Raw genomic sequence first — 20,429 nt, forward strand, 5'->3', positions numbered from 1 at the left:
AGTCCTGAGACCAAGTTTGTGATCTCAATTAAAAGATGGTGGGGGGCTTCCCTGGTGGCTCAGTGGTAAAGAATCCACCTGCCAATGCAGGAGACATGGGTTCGATCCCTGGTTCAGGAAGATCCTACATGCTGAGGAACAACGAAGTCCATGCGCCACAACTACTGAGCCCAAGAGCCACAGCTACTGAGCCTGCATACTGCAGAGAGTGAAGCCTGCATGCCCAGCGCCTGTGCTCACAACAAGAGCAGCCACCACAATGAGAAACCCCTGGACCACAACAAAGAGTAGCCCCCACTTGCCACAACTAGAGAAAAGCCCATGCAGCAACAAAGACCCAGCACAGCCAAAATTTTTTTAAAAATTAAATAAATAAAATCAGTGGGTTCTAGCTGGGTTTAAGTCCTGGCCTGTGGGGGCCGGGTGTCCCATTGTTGCAGTTGCACGGTTTCACTCCTGCTGGCAATACAATCAAGTAGCGTCACTTTGTGTTGGAGAAGCAAGGTACCTTCTCTTCCTGTTGGGGTCTGTCCTGATGTAGAATGGTACATGCAGGAGAGCCCCACCTTTGTGTCTTCTGACTCCACTTTACTTAGGTTTCCTTTCATCAACTTTTACACCAGTCAATCTCAAGCAGAGACTGAGAAAGGGACTTGGGAGCAGGGAGGTCTTTGGGAGGAGATTCTCGGAAGCAAGTGTGAGGAACTGAGGAGAAAGAGACAGGAAAGAAAGAAAGGCAGTCTGATGATGTATTATGGAAGTTGCTGCTGACACCAAGCAGGACCCTGTGGGGCTCCTGGGGACAAAAGCCTCTCTGTGTTCCCTGTTTCTTGTTTGGAGGAAATAGGCTTCATTCAGCCTCCACGACCATCCCTGAGTTCCAGAGGACAGGTTCAAATGGTTACTAATCAGGGAAGGGAGCGGATGCAGAGAAAAGGGAGGAAGAATCGAGAAACAATAGTGCAATTATACTCCAACTTAAAAAAAATTGAACTGCACATTTAATGCAAAAAAACCCCACAATAATGCAGCCATGGGACAGGATCCTGATGCCCCCTCAAGGGACATACATAATAATATCTTTGAGCTGTTTTGCAGATACTGAATCCCCCACCAGGTGAAAGAAGTTGACTGTATGCAGCCCGGAAGCACGCAGACCCTAGACCAGTTGGAACCAGGTTGACTATGCTAAGTCCCAGTTACCGCACCACTAACCAACCAATCAGAAGAATGTCCACAAGCTGATCACGCCCTCCTTCTTGAACCATTATGATAAAACTTCTCTCTACCCTGTCCAGGTTGGGACGCACAGCTTTGAGGGCATGACCCCACTGAGGCCACTTTTGCCTGACAAAGCCATAAAGCGATTCTTTTCTACTTTACCCAAAACTCTGTCTCTGAGATTCAATTTGATGCCGGTATACAGAGGCTGGGTTTCTGCATCACTGCTGTAGATAACGGGATCTTGGTTCTACCAGGACTACCGAGAAGTATACAAATACCACCCAGAACTAAGAAGATCAAGGCTAAACCAATAATCTACAGCCCCGCTCCACCTGCTGGTTGAGAGTTTTCTCTAGGGCTATTAACTTCCTCACATTTCTGATCTCCTTTGTGACAAGCAGACTCCGTGATATCAGAGGAGGTCCTGAGGCTGGCCTTAGGACAGAAAGATGTGTTGTATCTTTGAAGTGAGATGCTGCCAATTAGAAGTAAATGTAAGCTGCACAGAACTATCTACCCTGACTGTGCTGTTATAACAAATTGCCACAAACTTAGCAGCTTAACAGCACAAAAAATGTATTATCTTGTAGGTTCTGGAAGTAAAAATTCTGAGCACAGTGTGGCTCAGCTGGTTCTCTGCCTAAAGTCACGCAAGGCAAAGGGTTGACAGGACCAGGTTCCCTTGTGGAAGCATTGAGAATGAATCCATACCCCAGATTGTTGGCAGAATTCAAGTTCTATGCGATTGTAGAACTGAAGTCCCTCCTGTTTTCTCTTTAACTGTCAGTGGGGGATCTTTCTCACCTAGAGGCTCCCTGCATATCTTGGCTACTGACCCCTTCCTCCATCATCTTCAAGCCAGCAACATCAGATCCAGCTCATCTCACCCTTAGAATCTCTCAGACCTCCTCTTCTGCCTCATCTCACCTACCTTCCTCTTTTTGTACTTTTAAGAGTTCATTTGATACATTAGGCCCAACTGGATACTCCAGGATGATTTCCCATTTTATGGTTGCTCTATGCTGTGTTTAGTCGCTCTGCTGCTGCTGCTGCTGCTACTGCTAAGTCGCTTCAGTCGTGTCCGACTCTGTGCGACCCCATAGATGGCAGCCCATCAGGCTCCGCTGTCCCTGGGATTCTCCAGGCAAGAACACTGGAGTGGGTTGCCATTTCCTTCTCCAATGCACGCATGCATGCTAAGCCACTTCAGTTGTGTCCGACTCTATGCGACCCTATGGGCAGCAGCCCACCAGGCTCCTCTGTCCACAGGATTCTCTAGGCAGAATACTGGAGTGGGTTGCTGTTTAGTCACTCAGTCATGTCCAACTCTTTGCAACCTGCCAGGCCCCTCTGTCCATGGAATTCCCCAGGCAAGAATACCAGAGTGGGTAGCCATTCCCCTCTCCAGGGGATCTTCCAGACCCAGGAATTGAACCTGCATCTCTTACATCTCCTGCATTGGCAGCAGGGTCTTTACCACTACTGTCACCTGGGAAGTCTGCAATTAAGAAGAGAAATAGTTAAATACAGCTTAAAGTAGTGCTTCACAAACTTTAATGAGCATATCAGTCCCTTGAGGATTCTTTTAAACTGTAGATTCTGATTCAGTAAAGGGCTTCCCTAGCGGCTCAGATGGTAAAAAAAAGTCTGCCTGCAGTGTGGGAGACCCAGGTTTGATCCCTGGGTTGGGAAGATCCCCTGGAGAAGGAAATGGCAACCCACTCCAGTATTTTTGCCTGGAAAATCCCATGGACAGAGGAGCCTGGCAAGCTACAGTCCATGGGGCTGCAAAGAGTTGGACATGACTGAGCAACTTCACTTTCACTTCTGATTTAATAAGTCAAGGGTAAGGCCTAAGATTCTGCATTTCTAGTAAGATCTCAGGTAATGCTGATTCTGATGGGCTCAGACCCCATTTGGGGACTTAAAATATTGTGGGCTTTTTTACTCCACCTTTCGAGGAGTCTTTAGGTTAGGCTAGCTTCAGGGATGGTTAATCCAGTGGTGCAAAGACCTTGGGGCATCAGATCATGTCTGAGGTTTCTTTGGCCTTCTTCTCATGGTTGAAAAGAGAGGGAAACAATTCTAAGCATCACATGCCCATGTGACAGTCTTCAGATGCAGAGAAGAAAATGGTTGTCTTGGAACCCTCTTTTTTTTTAAGTTTTAAATTTTATTTATTTTTATATAGGTTTGGCTGTGCATGGGCTTTCTCTAGTTATAGTAAGCAAGGACTACTCTTCCTTGTGATGTGTGAGCTTCTCAGTGCAGTGACCTCTCTTGTTACAGAGCACAGGCTCTAGGTATGTGGGCTTCAGTCGTTGGGGTACACGGGCTTAGTTGCCCCATGGCAAGGAATCTTCCTGGACCAGAGCTTGAACCCATGTCCTCTGCAGTGGCAGGTGGATTCTTAACCACCAGATGCCAGGGAAGTCCCTGTAACCCTTTTAAGAGTAAAAGAAACTCTTTGAGACGCTCCCAGTCAGTGTCCCATCAGTTCCCATTGGCCAGAATTGTGCCATAGGCTCACGCCTGAGCCAATCCCTTGCCAAGACCATTAGAGAAGTGTGAACAAAATCAGAAAGAAGGGAGGAAATAGGGCTGGCTTAACAGCCAAGAATATCCCCCTCAAGTGCCCCTAGTCTATTCTCCCCTCTTCCTCATAGAACTTAGACTGTGTTGAGAGAACCATGAAACTGACCCTTGGCGACCTGATGGACTGTAACCTTCCATGCTCCTCTGTCCATGGAATTCTCTAAGCAAGAATACTGGAGTGGATTGTCATTTCCCTCTCCAGGGGATCATCCTGACCCAGGGATTAAACCCAAGTCTCCTGCACTGCAGGCAGATTCTTTACCATCTGAACCATGGTAAGAGATGGCAGATTTACTCTGTGGAAGAGTGGAGCAAGAAAGCCTCCAAATTCAGGGGCACCAAGCAGCAGCAAAGGAAGAGATGAGTTGCCATGCTGAAATCCAGGGGAATGAGTAAAAATATGTAAATAAATATAGGAAGACCAGCCCCTAGAACACTTCCTTCTAAGCAGAAGTCCAAGTGACTCTTCTCTGGAGAAAAAGAACCTTGAGAAAAATTCTACACCTACACATACCTGATCAACCCAGACTGAAATGCATGAGTCAGCAAATCTGTCCCTTGTTTCAGGTCTTTAATCAGCTTCTTAGTGCCTCGCTCTAAACAAGAATAAGCAGCCAAGATTCCCAGACATTGAGTGAAAGCCTCTTGTAGGAAAGGCAGAGATAAAAAAAATAAGCAAATGCACAAAAAGAACAAAGAAAAAGGGAGGAGAATGAAAGAGCAAGAGGGCAAGAGCAACCAGATTGGAGGAATCAGAAATAATTCAGCTAGCCAAATAAACAGGCAAAATGCCACCATCTAATTCCTCAGAGATGTTTAATTCATGAAACAAGAACAGGATGGTTTATAAAGTGGGGGTAGGGGTGGGTTACAGAGCAAGAAAGAACTTCAGGAAATTAAAAGCAGGAGAGCTGTGCTTGCTTCGGCAGCATATACCAAAATTGGAACGGTACAGAGAAGATTAGCATGGCCCATATGCAAGGATGACACGCAAATTCAAGAAGCATCCCATATTTTTTTTTATGTATGGCAGACACCAACACAACATTGTAAAGCAATTCTCCTCCAGTTAAAAAGAAATACATTAAAAAAATTAAAATAAAAATCGCACACTAACCAAAGAAATCTTTTTTAAAAAGCTGAAATTTAAAGTGTTAATAGAAAATTTGGAAGATAAAGCCAAAAAATCTCCTAAGAAGTAGAACGAGAAAGCAAAACAAACTTGTAGGTGGAGTTTGGAAGGAAAAATGGGAAAATTTTTCCAATTTTTCCAATCCTGGAGTTCTATGCCTAATACAAATTCCACAAGGGAAATATAGATAACATTGAAAGGAGAAACTTAACTCATGCAGGAAAGTTTCCTAGACAATAACTTTCTGGATTTCAGTAGCCCTCCCACTGAGAGATGAATGAAAAGAGATCCACATAGGATAAACCATTATGAGATTTTGGGATACTGAAAGCAAATAAAAGATCCAAGTGCTTTTGGGATTAAAAAAAAAAAGGACTTGGAATTAGAATGACACTGGAAACCAACAAGATGGGAGAGTTGCCTCCAAAATTCTGAGGAAAAGTACTATTGAATCGAGAATTCTATAACCAGTTTTTAAAGTGTGAGGAGGGAATAAAGACACTTTTAGATCTACAAGGTCTCCATTTTGTTTTTCCTATGCCCTCCTTCTCAAGAAACCACTAAAGGATATAATAAGAGGATAACTCTAAAAGGTGAAGGGGAACTTGAAATCTGGTAAAAAGGAAATCCAACAGAAGAAAAGCTCTAGTGGGCCCCAGGATAACAGGCCACCTTACCTGCCTCCTCAGAAACTTGTATGCAGGTCAAGTAGCAACAGTTAGAACCAGACATGGAACAACTAACTGGTTCAAAATTGGGAAAGGAATGCATCAAGGCTGTATATTGTCATCCTACTTATTTAACTCACATGCAGAGTGCATCATGTGAAATGCCACGCTGGGTAAATCACAAGCTGGAATCAAGATTGGTGGGAGAAAGATCAACATCCTCAGATATGCAGATGATACCACCTTAATGGCAGAAAGTAAAGAGGAACTGAAGAGCCTTTTCATTGGAAGGACTGGTGCTGAAATTGAAACTCCAATACTTTGGCACCTGATGTGAAGCGCCAGATCATTGGAAAAGACCCTGATGTGGGAAAGATTGAGGGCAGAAAGAGAAAGGGGTAAAAATGGATGAGATGGTTGGATGGCATCACCGACTCAATGGACATGAGTTTGAGCAAACTCTGGGGGATAGTGAAGGACACAGAGGCCTGGTGTGCTGCAGTCCATGGGATCACAAAGAGTTGGACATGACTGAGCAACTGAAGAACAAGGATGACATCTGTGGAAGTCCAAAGAGCAGTCTACCCCAGAGGAGCAGGAAGACACCCAGGACAGCATCTCCAGGAATGAATGAAACGACTCCTTTCACAGTTCTTCTCCTCTTTGATTGCCCCATGTGGTGGTATTATTATTTTAGGTTGAGTCTCCAATAAACTTAATATTTTATATAGTATTTTTCACCATTGCGCCAAGTGTGAACCATGATTATACTTCCTTTCTTATACAATTTTTGTTTCTTCTGGGGTTAATAATTCCTCCTTTTTTATCATTTGATTTGTTTTCTATATCTTTATTCATCGTTGTATTCCCCAAACTCTCCAACCCAATGATACCTTCGAATACTGTTTCTACATAGTTCCCATATGAGGATGTCTATCAATCAATGAATAAAATGAAGTGGCCAGGTGATGCTCAGTGCTACAGAGAAAAGCAAAGCAGGAGTAGGGGAAGAGGGAGTGTTAGACTGGAGAAGGTTTGTAGTTTTAGTAAGCTAGTCAGGAAAGAACTCACTGTGAAGGTGACCTGAAGGGAGACATAAAGGACACAGTGCAGACATTTGAAGGATGAGAGTTTGAAGGATGAGAGTTTCAAGCAGAGGTAATAGTAAGTTCAAAGTCCTGGAGACAGGACCATGCCTGATCTATTCTTCGTGCATCTACTAGAATTTTCCCTCGCATGTTTTATCATCACTTCCACTACCCGCTTCCCCACTGAGGGGCACTCCAGTCTCAGACACCCGTACATAAACTTTAGTCACTCTAAGTGCACTTTTTTATTCTCAGTGTCCAGATGGTGACAAGTCACATTGACCCTCTTTGCCAAACACTTGGATTCCTTCTTTTTCTGTATTTCCACTGTCACTACATAAATTCTGTAAGAGAATTATAGAACATTAGGAGTGAAAGGGTTCTAAGAGACCATCTAGGATAACGCTATCTTATGAGGCACAAACTGAACTGCTTCTTTGAGAACTCTCTCAACCAGGTCTCTGGAGAGCCAGGCAAAGCTTGGTTATACCACACCTGAGTCTGCCCGTTGTCTGAATTCAGTCCATTTGGCTGCTGTTCAGCAAGTGCTCTTTGCCCTCTGCCTCATTCCTGCCCATCCACCCTAAGGAATAATGTGGTCTACCCTGGCAGAGCTTTCCTCAGCTGCCTGTCTGACGTGACCTCCTACTCCTAAATCCAACATTCAGTTACATCGGTCGACTTTCACTGTTCCTCCAACACACTCTCTTCATTTCTGCCTTTACATCTGCTCTTCAATTCTTCTCTTTTCTGGAATAGCCTTTCTTTTTCCTTCCGTTCAAATTCACCCATTTTTCAAGACCTCTTCCAGACCTGGTTTCTCTGTCTGATGGAATGGAGCAGAAGCTAAGTGCTAGGATACTTGGTTGCCCATGCCCACAGCCTTATCTCTGATCAATCTTGCGTCATGAGTATTGTCCTCCCATTTTACAGGTGAGGAAGTAAAGGCTTACAGAGGTTGAAAGAGAATGGGGCAGGATTTGAGCCTACATCTGCCTGTGCTCTTAATCATTGTGCAATACTGTCTCCTAAACTAGTAACTGTTAGCTGAGTTGTTCATTAAGTGCTTCATATATACTAACAGACTCATCACTCCCAACTGACCATGCCCCAGGGTTTGTACAGCAGAGTAGGAAGAAGAAAGAACCCCACTTGCAAAGGGTCCACTTTGTGTCAGACTCAGTACCTTCTGCAGCAAATGTGAGGTAATACCAGGAGATACAACCAGAAATGTTGAAAGTAGTTGACCCTGGGGGAGGAAACTCAGGGAGAGGGTAGGAGAGAGGCTGGGACTTTCTATTTTAATAATAAGTTGACTTTTAACATTACATATAATTTGATTAAAAACAAGAGTGAATTTAAAGAAATTAAATGGATAAGTGAATGTAAATAACCCTTTTAGAATCTTGGATGGGAAGGGAAGAAGGAAATGTAGGGCAGTAGCCATTATATACAATTATACTGGGGCTTCCCTGGAAAACGGAATGGCAACCCACACCAGATTCATGCCTGGGAAATCAGAGGAGCCTGGCGGGCTACAGTCCATGGGGTTGCAAAAGAGTCAGACACAACTCAGAGACTAAACAAACATATTTGTAGTGAGGATTAAATGAAAACAAGGCATTTAGCGTATATTTGACATAGAACCAGCAGCAAGTTTTGTTTCGTATTTTCTCTATCGTCTCCCTTGTTTTTTTAATTTTTTTTTTTGGACTATAGTTGCTTTGCATGGAGAAGGTGATGGCAACCCACTCCAGTACTCTTGCCTGGAAAATCCCATGGACGGAGGAGCCTGGTAGGCTGCAGTCCATGGGGTCGCTAAGAGTCGGACACAACTGAGCAGCTTCACTTTCACTTTTCACTTTCATGCATTGGAGAAGGAAATGGCAACCCACTCCAGTGTTCTTGCCTGGAGAATCCCAGGGACGGGGGAGTCTGGTGGGCTGCCATCTCTGGGGTCGCAGAGAGTCGGACACGACTGAAGCGACTTAGCAGCAGCAGCAGCGGTTGCTTTGCAATGTTGTGCTGGTTTCTGCTGTACAATGAAGTGACTCAGCTATATGTTCGCATATCTCCCCTCCCTCTTGGACCTCTCTCCCACCTCTCACTGCACCCTCATCCCACCCCTCTCAGTTCAGTTCAGTTCAGTTTCTCAGTCATGTCCAACTCTTTTCGACCCCATGGACTGCAGCACGCTAGGCCTCTCTGTCCATTGCCAACTCCCAGAATTTACTCAAACTCATGTCCATTGAGTCGGGTGATGCCATCCAATCATCTCATCCTCTGTTGTCCCCTTCTCCTCCTGCCTTCAATCTTTCCCAACATCCTAGTCTTTTCCAATGAGTCAGTTCTTTGCATCAGGTGGCCAAAGTATTGGAGTTTCAGCCTCAGCATCAGTCCTTCCAATGAATATTCAGGACTGATCTCCTTTAGAATGGACTGGTTGGATTTCCTTGCAGTCCAAGGGACTCTCAAGAGTCTTCTTCAACACCACAGTTCAAAAGCATCAATTCTTTGGCACTCAGCTTTCTTTATAGTCCAACTCTCACATCCATACATGACTACTGGAAAAACCATACCTTTGGCTAGACGCACCTTTGTCAGTAATGTCTCTGCTTTTTAATATGCTGTCTAGGTTGATCATAGCTTTTCTTCCAAGTAGCAAGCATCTTTTAATTTCATGGCTGCAGTCATGATCTGCAGTGATTTTGGAGCCCCCCAAAATAAAGTCTGTCACTGTTTCCATTGTTTCCCCATCTATTTACCATGAAGTGATGGGACTGGATGCCATGATCTTAGTTTTCTGAACGTTGAGTTTTAAGCCAACTTTTTCACTCTCCTCTTTCATTTTCATCAAGAGGCTCTTTAGTTCTTCACTTTCTACCATAAGGGTGGTGTCATCTGCATATCTGAAGTTATTGATATTTCTCCCGGCAATCTTGATTCCAGCTGATTCACTTGAGTAGGTTTAACTATTTCTGTTTGGGGATTTCCCGGGTGGTCCAGTGGTTAAGAATCTGCCTTGCAACACAGGGAATTCAGGTTCGATCTCTCGTCAGGAAACCAAGATCCCCCATGTATCAGAGCAACAAAGCCCATATGCCACAACTACTGAAGCCTGTGAGCACTGAAGCCCTAACACCATGATCAGAGAGGCTGCAGGCTGCAATGAAAGATCTTAAATGATTCAAGGGAGATTCCATAAGCCACAACTGAGACCCAATGTAGCCAAACAATTAATTTTAAAAATATCTAAAAATATATTTCTGTCTGTGGCAGACGGATCCTAGAGCAGTCCCCATGATTCCTGTTTCCTGTGTTCATGTCCTTTTGAAATCCCCTCCCCCTGAGTGTGGGTGGAATCTGTGGCTTACTAGCCAATAGCCAAGACATATTCTGGAGATGTAATTAAGGTCCCAAATCACTTGATTCTGTGTTAACTAAAAGGGAGATTATTCTTTACTAATTATGAAAAAATCCTTAAAAGAGGTACTGGATGCCCCCTGAGATGAGAGACTCTCCTGTGAACATGAGGAAGTGAGCAGCTGTGTTGAGAATCTCACATGGTAAAGAAATCCAGGCTTATAGTCTTAGGCTTCCCTGATGGCTCAGCTGTAAAGAATCCTCCTGCCAGTGTAGGAGATGCAGGTTCGATCTCTGGGTCAGGAAGATCCCCTGGAGAAGGAAATGGCAAGCACTCCAGTATTCTTGCCTGAGAAATCCCATGGGCAGAGGAGCCTGGCGGGCTATAATCAATAGGTTCACACAGAATCAGACATGACTGAGAATGCACGCACACATGCATAGTTGTTTACAATGTTGTGTTAGTTTCAGGGGTACAGCCAAGTGATTATATATATTAATATATATATATAATATTTTCAGAATATTTTCCTTTATAGGTTATCATAAGATACTGAATATGGTTCCCTATGCTATACAGTATGTCCTTGTTATCTGTTTCATATATAGTAGTGTATATCTGTAATTTCAAATTTCTAATTTATCCTCCCCCATCTCCTAGGAGTTTTGAATAAGCTAAAGGAAGACGCTATGTGGGAGAAAAGGGCAAGAAGAAGGGAGTGAAGGAGAGAGAGGGAGAGAGAGGTTGAAAAATGGATGATATTTTAAAGACAGAACAACTGCGAGATAACTGGGAAAGTAGAAAAGATGATTTTTTTTAAAACATAATTTTCAAACAATGTCATATACCAAGAGAGAATATATTTTCCTCTAAAGATTTAAGGAATCTGTGAATATTCCATGGGCTTCCCTACATTTCCCATCCTCCTTATGTAATAGGTAAGAACCTTCGTGTTCTATTACAAGTTAATCACGAAAGGGATGTTGCCCATAAGCTTAAATTATACTTCATAGCCCATCTCTGGGAACCCTGCCTCTCAGGTAATGAGTGTTAAGCTCAATTACCTTTTTTTTTTTTAATGAATTTATTTATTTTAGTTGGGGGCTAATTACTTTACAATATTGTAATAGTTTTTGCCATACATTGACATGAATCAGCCATGGGTTTACATGTGTTCCCCTTCCTGGACCCCCCACCCACCTCCCTCCCCACCCCATCCCTCTGGGTCATCCCATTGCCCCAGCCCTGAGCATTTGTCTCATGCATCGAACATGGAATGGTGTTCTGTTTCACATATGATAATATACATGTTTCAATGCTATTCTCCCAGAACGTCCCACCCTCACCTTCTCCCTCAGAGTCCATAAGACTGTTCTATGCATCTCTGTCTCTTATTCTGTCTCGCATATAGGGTTATCGTTACCATCTTTCAAATTCCATATATATGCATTAGTATACTGTATTGGTGTTTTTCTTTCTGGCTTACTTCACTCTGTATAATGGGCTCCAGTTTCATCCATCTCAATAGAACCGATTCAAATGTATTTTTTTTAATGGCTGAGTAATATTCCACTGTGTATATGTTACCTTTATTTAGCTCACAGGAAACATCCTGACCAGGACTGCATGTGAATGGCTGCAGGAAGGAAGAAAAGAATACATTCACTCTGGAATCTGGCTGGAACCAGGACTAAACTCTCCTCCCTTTTAGAAGCCTGAATTCTAACTCAGGGAAGATGATTCTTTGGGACACTCGTCCACCATTTTCTCCATCTGTTGGCTTTCCAAATAAAACTGCTATTCTTCACCCCCCAAATTTTTTGGCCTGTCCTGCAACAGGCAGTAAGAGCTTAGACTCAGTAACACTTGCAGTTAGAATGGGTCTGTGTGACTGGATCTAGCCAATGATTGGTGAGCAGACATGACTTTCGCTACTTCTGAGCATTCACTTGTTAAGAGTTTGTGTGTCTCATCCATCACCCTCTTTCCCTGTCACATGTTCCCAGTGGTGCCGGGTCAAGGTGTCAAAGCTTCTGCCAGCCTCTTTCCCTGAGGACTGTGAATAAACAGAGTCCCTACCTTACCAGACACGTAATGAAAGCTAGAAATAAATTTGCTAAGTCACTGAAATTTGGAGGTTTGTCTGTTGCAGCAGCTGGCAGTTAAACTGCACGGATACTCTTAGGTTATGTTCACATCCCTGGATGCACTCTGTCTTCCACATTCATTCCTCCACGCAAATCCTTTTTTTTCCCCAGATGCCCAGGACTCTTAGTTCGCTGATCTTCATATTGCAGACCTGGAGATGTGACATGTATGGTGTGCTTTTATAGTCTTTGAGGATATTGTATTAGTTGCATACAAATTTAGAGTTGTTTTCTTCCTAGTTTATTGGCATTTTAGTCATTATGCAGTATCTACTGATGTTTCTTGCCTTGAAGTCTAATTTGTTGTATATTAGTTTAGCTTCACTGGTTTTCTTTGAGCTACTCCTTGTATAGTATGTCTTTTACAACCTTTAACATGCCTGTATCCTTATATTTCAGATTTTTTAAAGCAGTAAAAAGTTGCTTTGGGGGACTTCCCTAGTGGTCCCATAGCTAAGACTCTGCACTCCCAGTGCAGGGAGACTGGGTTCGATCCCTGGTCAGAAAACTAGATCCTGCATGCTGCAACTAAAGATGCCATATGCTGCAACAAGACCTGGCACAGCCAAATAAATTTTAAAAATAATTAAAACTAACACTTTTGTTCTTTAACTTTATTCCACTTACATTTAAAATATGTACTTATACATTTGAGTTTCAAAATATTATAGTACTTGCTTTCTACTTCTCCCACGTGTTCAATATTCCCTTTTTCCCTCTCTTCTTTTAAATCTTTTTTGGATTGTTTTTATTATTCCATATTTTCCTACATTCACTTGTTTCATATACAGGTATAGTTTTTTAAACTATTTTCCCATGATTGCCATGGTGATTACAGCAGGCATCCTTAATTTGTTAAAGTTTAATATAAATTAACAACGCAAGAATCTTAAAATACTTTATTTCCATTTATCAGTTCCCACACTGTGTGCCATTTTTGTGCTGTGTTTTAATTTTCCATATGTTTAAAGCTCTACCAGACATTTTTTGCTTTATACAGTCATTGTTCATTTTTTTTTACCCATAGGTTTACCTTTTATCTTGTTCTATATTTCTTCCTTCATAGTCATACTTCCTTTGGATTTATTTTCATTCTGCTTGAAAAATTCTCTTTAGCACTTCTTTTAGTGTAGGTCTGTTGATGAGCAGATATTTTTTTCAGATTTTGATTGTCTGAAAACACACATTTTTCTTTCACTTTTGAATGATATCTTCACTGGATATAGAAGATTAGATTAACTGTTATTTTCTTTCCACACTTCAAAAATATCATTTCAGAGACTTCCCTGCAGGTCCAGTGGTTAAGACTCCACATTCCCAATGCAGGCGGCACAGGTTTAGTTCCTGGTTAGGGAACAAAGATCCCGCATGCTGCTTGGTGTGGCCAAAAAACAAACAAACAAACAAAAAATTCCATCGTCTTCTGAATTTTATTATTTATATTATAGAGTCAGTTGTTAGTCTTAATGTTGTTCTTTAGGAGGTAACATATCTTCCTCCCCACTCCACCCCCAATTGCTTTTAATACTTGGTTTTTGGTTTTCATCAGTTTTACTATGAGGTGCATACAGTTTTCTTTGCATTTATCCTGTGTAGGACTGGGTATATGTTTTTCATCAATCAGAAATTTTTAAACTACTCTCTCTTCAAATATTGCTTCTTTCTCACTCTTTCTGTCATATCTTTCCAGGACTCTAATTTATTGTATTTAGGCCTTTTCACCATGTCCCACATGTCTGTTACTCTCTCTTTTATATATATTTTTTGTTTGTTTCTTTTTCTGTATACTTCAGTAAGGATATTATATACTGATTTGTCTTCTGGCTCTTTAGTCCTAGAATGAGTCGTATCTAATCTGATATTAGGTCCATTTATTGTATTAAATTCATTGTTGTATGTTTGAGTCTTAGGATTGCAATTGTACTTCTTTGGAGATCACCTAGCACCCTACCACAATCCCAGTGGAAATTCTTACTGTTCTACACAGATCTATCCAACGCAGTTACATGAACCAAAACAAAATCCTCATTTTTGTTTAAGCCAGTTTTACTCAGTTTTCCAGTTATATACAACTGAAAACTCTTAAAGTGTTGAGATATTTCTCTTGATATTGTCAAGATGGTTGCAGCAGCAGCAGCAGATGTCAGATGCAGATATGATTTAAAGAAGTGGGATATTGCTGGTCATACATCTCTTTTTATTAGGAGGGAATATCTTTTCAAGAACCTCCAATCAGAATATCTGGGTTGTGTCACATATCCATGCCTAAGCTAACCATGACACATGGAATGGGATGAAAATGATTAGCCAATAACAATCTTTACTCTTCCCTGAATTTGATGAGAGGGTTGGTCATCTTCTCTGAGCAAAGAAGTATAGAAGATGAACATCCAAACAAAGTTGGGGCTCTCTCAACAATTAAAAACATGAGAGGAGCAAGGTCTTGGGTAAATAATCAGTGCTCTTTACCTGACTAACAGATATATTAGTGTGTGTGTACAGAAAATACCAGAGGGTCTTCCATGGAGGTCCAGTGGTTAAGAGTCCACCTTCCAATGTGAGGGACTCAGGTTCAATCCCCTGTTGGGGAACTAAGATCCCACATGCTGCAGGGCAACTGAGCCCTCCCTTTGCAATGAAGCGCCCTTGCACTGCAAACAAAGACATATTGCAGCCAAAATAAAATAATTTTAAAAAAAAGAAAATACCAGATAGAGTACATATTAATCTATTAGCATGGTTTAAATTTTGAAATGGGACTATATGGGATGGAATGAATGGATATTTTCACTTTTTACTTGCAGCATTTTTATTAGTTTATGTTATCTTGGTGATTTAAATTTAAAAGGACTGGAATTCCCTGGTGGTCCAGTGGTTAGGACTAAGTGTTTTCTAAGTGTTTGCTAGAGGCCCAGCTTCAATCCCTGGTCTGGGAACTAAGATCCCACAAGTCACACAGCAAAAGAGAAAATTAAATAGTAAACAAATAAATACATGTAAAACAATTGCTTTGATCTTAAAATGGGCTCTAAGAAATGGAACAAGGATTTAAACAAAAAACAAACCAAAAAAAACAGAGAGAGAGAGAGAGAGAAGCATATGTTAATGGGTCCCATCCCCAGCTCTGGCCCATGTAGAGTCACTAGGTGTCAGCAGCAGGATTATTCTTACCGGGGATTCGGAGGCACAAGGTTCTCAGAGCCTGATGCCATCAGATATTTAAACCATCCAACTCTCTTCTCACACACTCTCAAAGCAGCCTTCACATCATAAATTGGCTTCCTATACACATTTTCTACAGGAGAAGAATTGCTGGACATGGCAATGTGAACATTCTGGCCCCTTTGGCAGTTCCATTTCTCATCGTATATTAATACATTGTGTGTGTTTTTTTTCCCCTCAAATAGCAGACTAAGAGCTGAGCTGCTGCTAAGTCGCTTCAGTCGTGTCCGACTCTGTGCGACCCCATGGACGGCAGCTCACCAGGCTCCGCCATCCCTAGGATTCTCCAGGCAAGAATACTGGAGTGGGTTGCCATTTCCTTCTCCAGTGCATGAAAGGGAAAAGTGAAAGTGAAGTTGCTCAGTCGTGTCCGACTCGTAGCGACCCCATGGACTGTAGCCTACCAGGCTCCTCCATCCATGGGATTTTCTAGGCAAGAGTACTGGAGTGAGGTGCCATTGCCTTCTCCGAAGAGCTGAGCTAGTATTATCTATTTCCCCACCCACCCACCCCACCCCCACCCAATATATGGGCTCTCTCTTAGCGCTGTTAAAGTCAAGTTTATGAGCTTGGACCATGATGAATTCAACATTTATGTCACCTCTGAGGCCACTTGGCAGCTGGCTAGCCAGTCTGCCCTGATGACACTCCTGTCTCTTCAAGCATATTTCCTTCAGACTCCTGTGCTTTCTGGCCACATTCATCCCAGCAAACTCTCTCTTTCCTTATCTTTCATTCTGTCTTTTCCTCTATGACTATCTCTCTCTTGCTACCTCACATCTAATTTCCTTTACCCTTTTTTCTTTCTGTTTTTTACTTTAATTAACCATGGAGTTGAATCATAAAATATACCAGAAAAATGTGCCAGGCACTGAGCTGGGCCATGCATCTAGAATGTATTTTGACTTCACAATAACTCTGAAAAGTGTTTTTATCCCTATTTCACAGATAGGAAAGTTGAGGCACATAAAAGCTAAGCACTTGTGTTTGATAATTTAAAGTTTTACTGCTTAATTTTCAAAGTCAATAAATTTAATGCGTTATAGTCTCTTTGCCTTAGACAATAAAATTTAAACATTATGTTTGCCTGAGTGTCCTAGGAAAAATTCACCTTTAGGTATGTTTATTTCTGGTCCCATTACTTCATGGCAAATAGGTGGGGAAACAGTGGAAACAGTGGCTGACTTTATTTTGGGGGGCTCCAAAATCACTGCAGATGGTGACTGCAGCCTTGAAATTAAAAGACGCTTACTCTTTGGAAGGAAAGCTATGACCAACCTAGACAGCATATTAAAATGCAGAGACATTACCTTGCCAACAAAGGTCCATCTATTCAAGGCTATGGTTTTTCCAGTAGTCATGTATGGTTGTGAGAGTTGGACTATAAAGAAAGCTGAGCACCAAAGTATTGATGTTTTTGAACTGTGCTGTTGGAGAAGGCTCTTGAGAGTCCCTTGGATTGCAAGGAGATCCAACCAGTCCATCCTAAAGGAGATCAGTCCTGAGTGTTCATTGGAAGGGCTGATGTTGAAGCTGAAACTCCAATACTTTGGCCACCTGATGCGAAGAGCTGACTCATTGGAAAAGACCCTGATGCTGGGAAAGATTGAGGGCAGGAGGAGAAGGGGACGACAGAGGATGAGATGGTTGGATGGCATCACCAACTCAATGGACATGAGTTTGGGTAGGCTCCTGGAGTTGGTGATGGACAGGGAAGCCTGGCATGCTGCAGTTCATGGGGTTGCAAAGAGTTGGACACGACTGACTGACTGAACTGAACTGATTTCTTTCTTAGTCTGGAGAGTGGGAAATGGAACAGAAGAGGAAAGAGACAAACTAGAAATGTTTCTTTGAGCAGTAGGGGCCCCAATGCTTTTTGCACCTTCCCTGTCCTTTTTCTTGAGATCAGGGCTTGACCCTGATTTCTCTGGAGCAATCTTGGTCTTTTTCATGAAGGAGATGACCTTCTCTGTTCAGCCATGACAAATGTACTTTCTGCATCTGTGTAAAAGGAAGAGATAAAAATTTCAGCCTCCAGATGTGTAACTTTCAACAACTTGGAGATGGACATTGCAGGAAAGTTGGATCTGCTCCCTGGAAGACCACTTCTCTATATTTGGATGTTGAATTAAGCTTCTCAGCTCAACCAAGTGTTCTCTCAGCATCCTGGAGACAATGAGGTAGAAGTAGAGAGAAGCATCCTTTGCATCATTATGTCAGATGGGGTTTGAAAGGAGTAGCAGAGAAAACTGGAGTTTCAGGAAGCGTTCCAGGACCCTCCACTCTTATTCCAGGGAGTAAGGCTGATTGTCTTCTGGAGACTTGAATATTTGGATTTTGGTGATAGGCTGAAGGGGCAGGCAGAGACACCTGGGCTGAGAATCAGTGCAGCAGCAGCAGAGAAGTCCCAGGTCCAGTTGAAAATGGAGGGTCCTGACCCTGGTAGGTTCGGCACCATGGAAAGAAACAAGACTGCCATTAACACTTGGTCTCATAATTAAGTACCATGGACAGAACCCCCTGCTCTCCCCTCATGCCACAAACTTGCTGTTCTATGGAGGGATCTAACCTGGTTCCTGGTTGACCGCCTTTATATTTAGCACTTAAAGCTCACAATAAACCGCAGTTCAGTTTCCATCTGAAGCCCTCCTGAATTTCTTTACTGAGGTGTCTATTCCACAGCCTCCTGGTGAGAGTGAAGTCGCCTTAGAGCGACTCTTATTAAGATCCAGCTGATTTGCATATATCTGCATACACAGGGGGCTTCTCCGTTTTGCTTTTATTATAGATGAATTGTTCAGATGAAGAAAGACAAGGTTTATTTCACTTCTTCTTTTCCTCTTCTTTCCCTATTACTAGGGTCTTGATCTGGTGATTTCCCCGAGAAGCCTGCAGGGATGTGTGATAGGAGAGGTGGGAAACAGACTCCGGACAACCAGGGATTTGTTGGGTCATTCTATGTGGTTTTCCTCGGACAATTTCCTCCATCTGCTTGACTTCTGAATGATCCTTGTGAGGATCATAAGGAGGCTGCATTTTGTTTTAGTACATGGGGTCAGAACCTCTGGGTTGAAGTCGCCGGAGTTCAGGGAAGAAGCCGTGGCTGGAGCCTTAGAGACTGCAAAAAAGATGGGACCCCGTTTTGAAGAGAGGGATGAGGAGTGGTTGAGTGAGGACTCATTTTGAAATGAAAGGAGTCCTGGGTCTCTAAGCAGCTTCTAAAAATACCATCTCCCAGCGCTGGGGAAAGGGGGAGGGGAAAATCGAGCGTGTGGAGAATAAAGATGGGAAGGAGGTGGGGGTGTAAGAGCCCTTCTTCAGGTAGATCTGATTTCAGAGCCTCCGCCTGCATCCAAGGGCCTGCACGATGCCACACCTCCGTATGCTTCCTCAGCGAGCTTCTGTCTTCTGCGGTCTCCGAGCCTCAGCCTCTCCTGATGACCTTTCTTTGTAAGGGCAAAGGAACTCAATTCCTCCCGGCCTCTCTTCCTACTGTTGCTGTCCAGCAGGTATGTCTCTGAGTAAGCTTGTACACATACCACACACATACACACACGAAGTGACACATGAAAGTGGTTTGTAAACGACCATTGCTCTACGAAGTCAGAAATTTTCATTCCGTTTGGTGCTCATAGAGGTATGGACTGTGCAGAGACAGGGTGATTCACTCAGGTATTCTTAGCCCAGAACATGGCACCCAGTGAGTGGTGGCTGAAGGGTGTGGAATACATATATACAAAATGCACAGACATCCAGGCCATGCAGGACTCACATTCATTCTCAAAGCTTCTCTGGCTAATATAGCCTCCAAAGGAGAGGGGTTAGGCCCCCCAAGAAAAGAGCTCTGAAAAGCCACAGGGTGGGTGGAGCTTTCTCTGCTCACGTTCAGTCCAGAAGGTGGCGCTCAGTAGCCGCCTCCCTCATCCTGGAGGGCTCGAGCCCTTCCCACCATCAACGCCTTAACCCCCAGCCAGCACATAAATGACCTTCACAAGACAGAGGTCGTGCTCCACGTTTCCTTTCGACTCCTTCAGCGCTGGGTGAACTCTGCGAGGATTACTCCTCCTCTCTCGCTGATGCCTGGGAGTCTGGCCTCTGCTTTCCTCACGAGTCCCTGGGGTGGGCGGAGAGCGTTTATAAAGGGGGAAACTCCAGGCTCTGAGCAGACTGGGGAAAGGGGTGGTCGCGGAGAGGGCTGCCTGTGTCCTGGCTGCAGAAGCAAGAACCCCGGGGAACCAATCGTTCATGCAAAATCTATCAACCGCCCATCCTGGCGTCCACATGGTTCCCCAGCCTCGGAAGAGCTGCTGGTAGGGTGGCACTGTGTCTTCCACTTTACTCTCCTTTATCGTGTAGCTCTCGGGGTCATGCTTGGCCTCTTCCTCCCCGGTGTGTGTATGTGTGTGTGTGTGTGTGTGTGTGTGAGAGAGAGAGAGAGAGAGAGAGAGAGAGAAAGAGAGAAAGATGAGGGCGGGGAGAAAGGGGGCGGGGTGGAGCCACGAGATATCAAAAGCTGCAGATACAGGAAGAAGACAAGGGCCGGGAGATAGAGGAGCTTCCCAGAGCTTGGGGTCGGAACACCAGTCTGCAAAACCTCCTGCAAGTCCTGGGTACTAGGGGTCTTCCTGGTTAGCTCAGAGTCTGTAAGTGTCGCTGCCTCCCCGAGGTTTGCTCCTCCTTAAGCCACGCCCACATTGCCTATTTCTCAGGAATGAGAGGCTAAGGTTCAGCGCTCTGGGCCACCTACGACAGGTCATCCCTCTCCCCATGAATCCAACCGGGTCTCAGCGCTGCCCCACCCCCCATGGTTTGGAGACTGGCGGGATCCCTTCCTTCTCCCCCTCCAATTTGCTGTTCCGCCCCTGGCCTATGAAACTCCACCTCTCCACCTTCTGCTGGCGGGGATTGGTGGACTTCCCGCGGTGGTACATAGGGATTGGTGTCCATGGATGATGGTCACCGGCGAGATCCCGCCCCCCAGCCGGCGCT

General features: G+C 43.7%; 1 non-coding gene across 1 annotated transcript; it reads left to right on the top strand.

The window, feature by feature from the left end:
• The first annotated feature begins 4,734 nt into the window (after positions 1–4,734).
• LOC145508040 (U6 spliceosomal RNA) lies at positions 4,735–4,837 on the top strand. The gene has a single exon (XR_014055309.1). It is a non-coding gene; the product is annotated as a U6 spliceosomal RNA (small nuclear RNA).
• The last annotated feature ends 15,592 nt before the right edge of the window (positions 4,838–20,429 follow it).

This window comes from Giraffa tippelskirchi, chromosome 5, assembly GCF_054371585.1.
Source record: "Giraffa tippelskirchi isolate mGirTip1 chromosome 5, T2T-mGirTip1v1.2.pri, whole genome shotgun sequence".
Taxonomy (NCBI): Eukaryota; Metazoa; Chordata; class Mammalia; order Artiodactyla; family Giraffidae; genus Giraffa; species Giraffa tippelskirchi.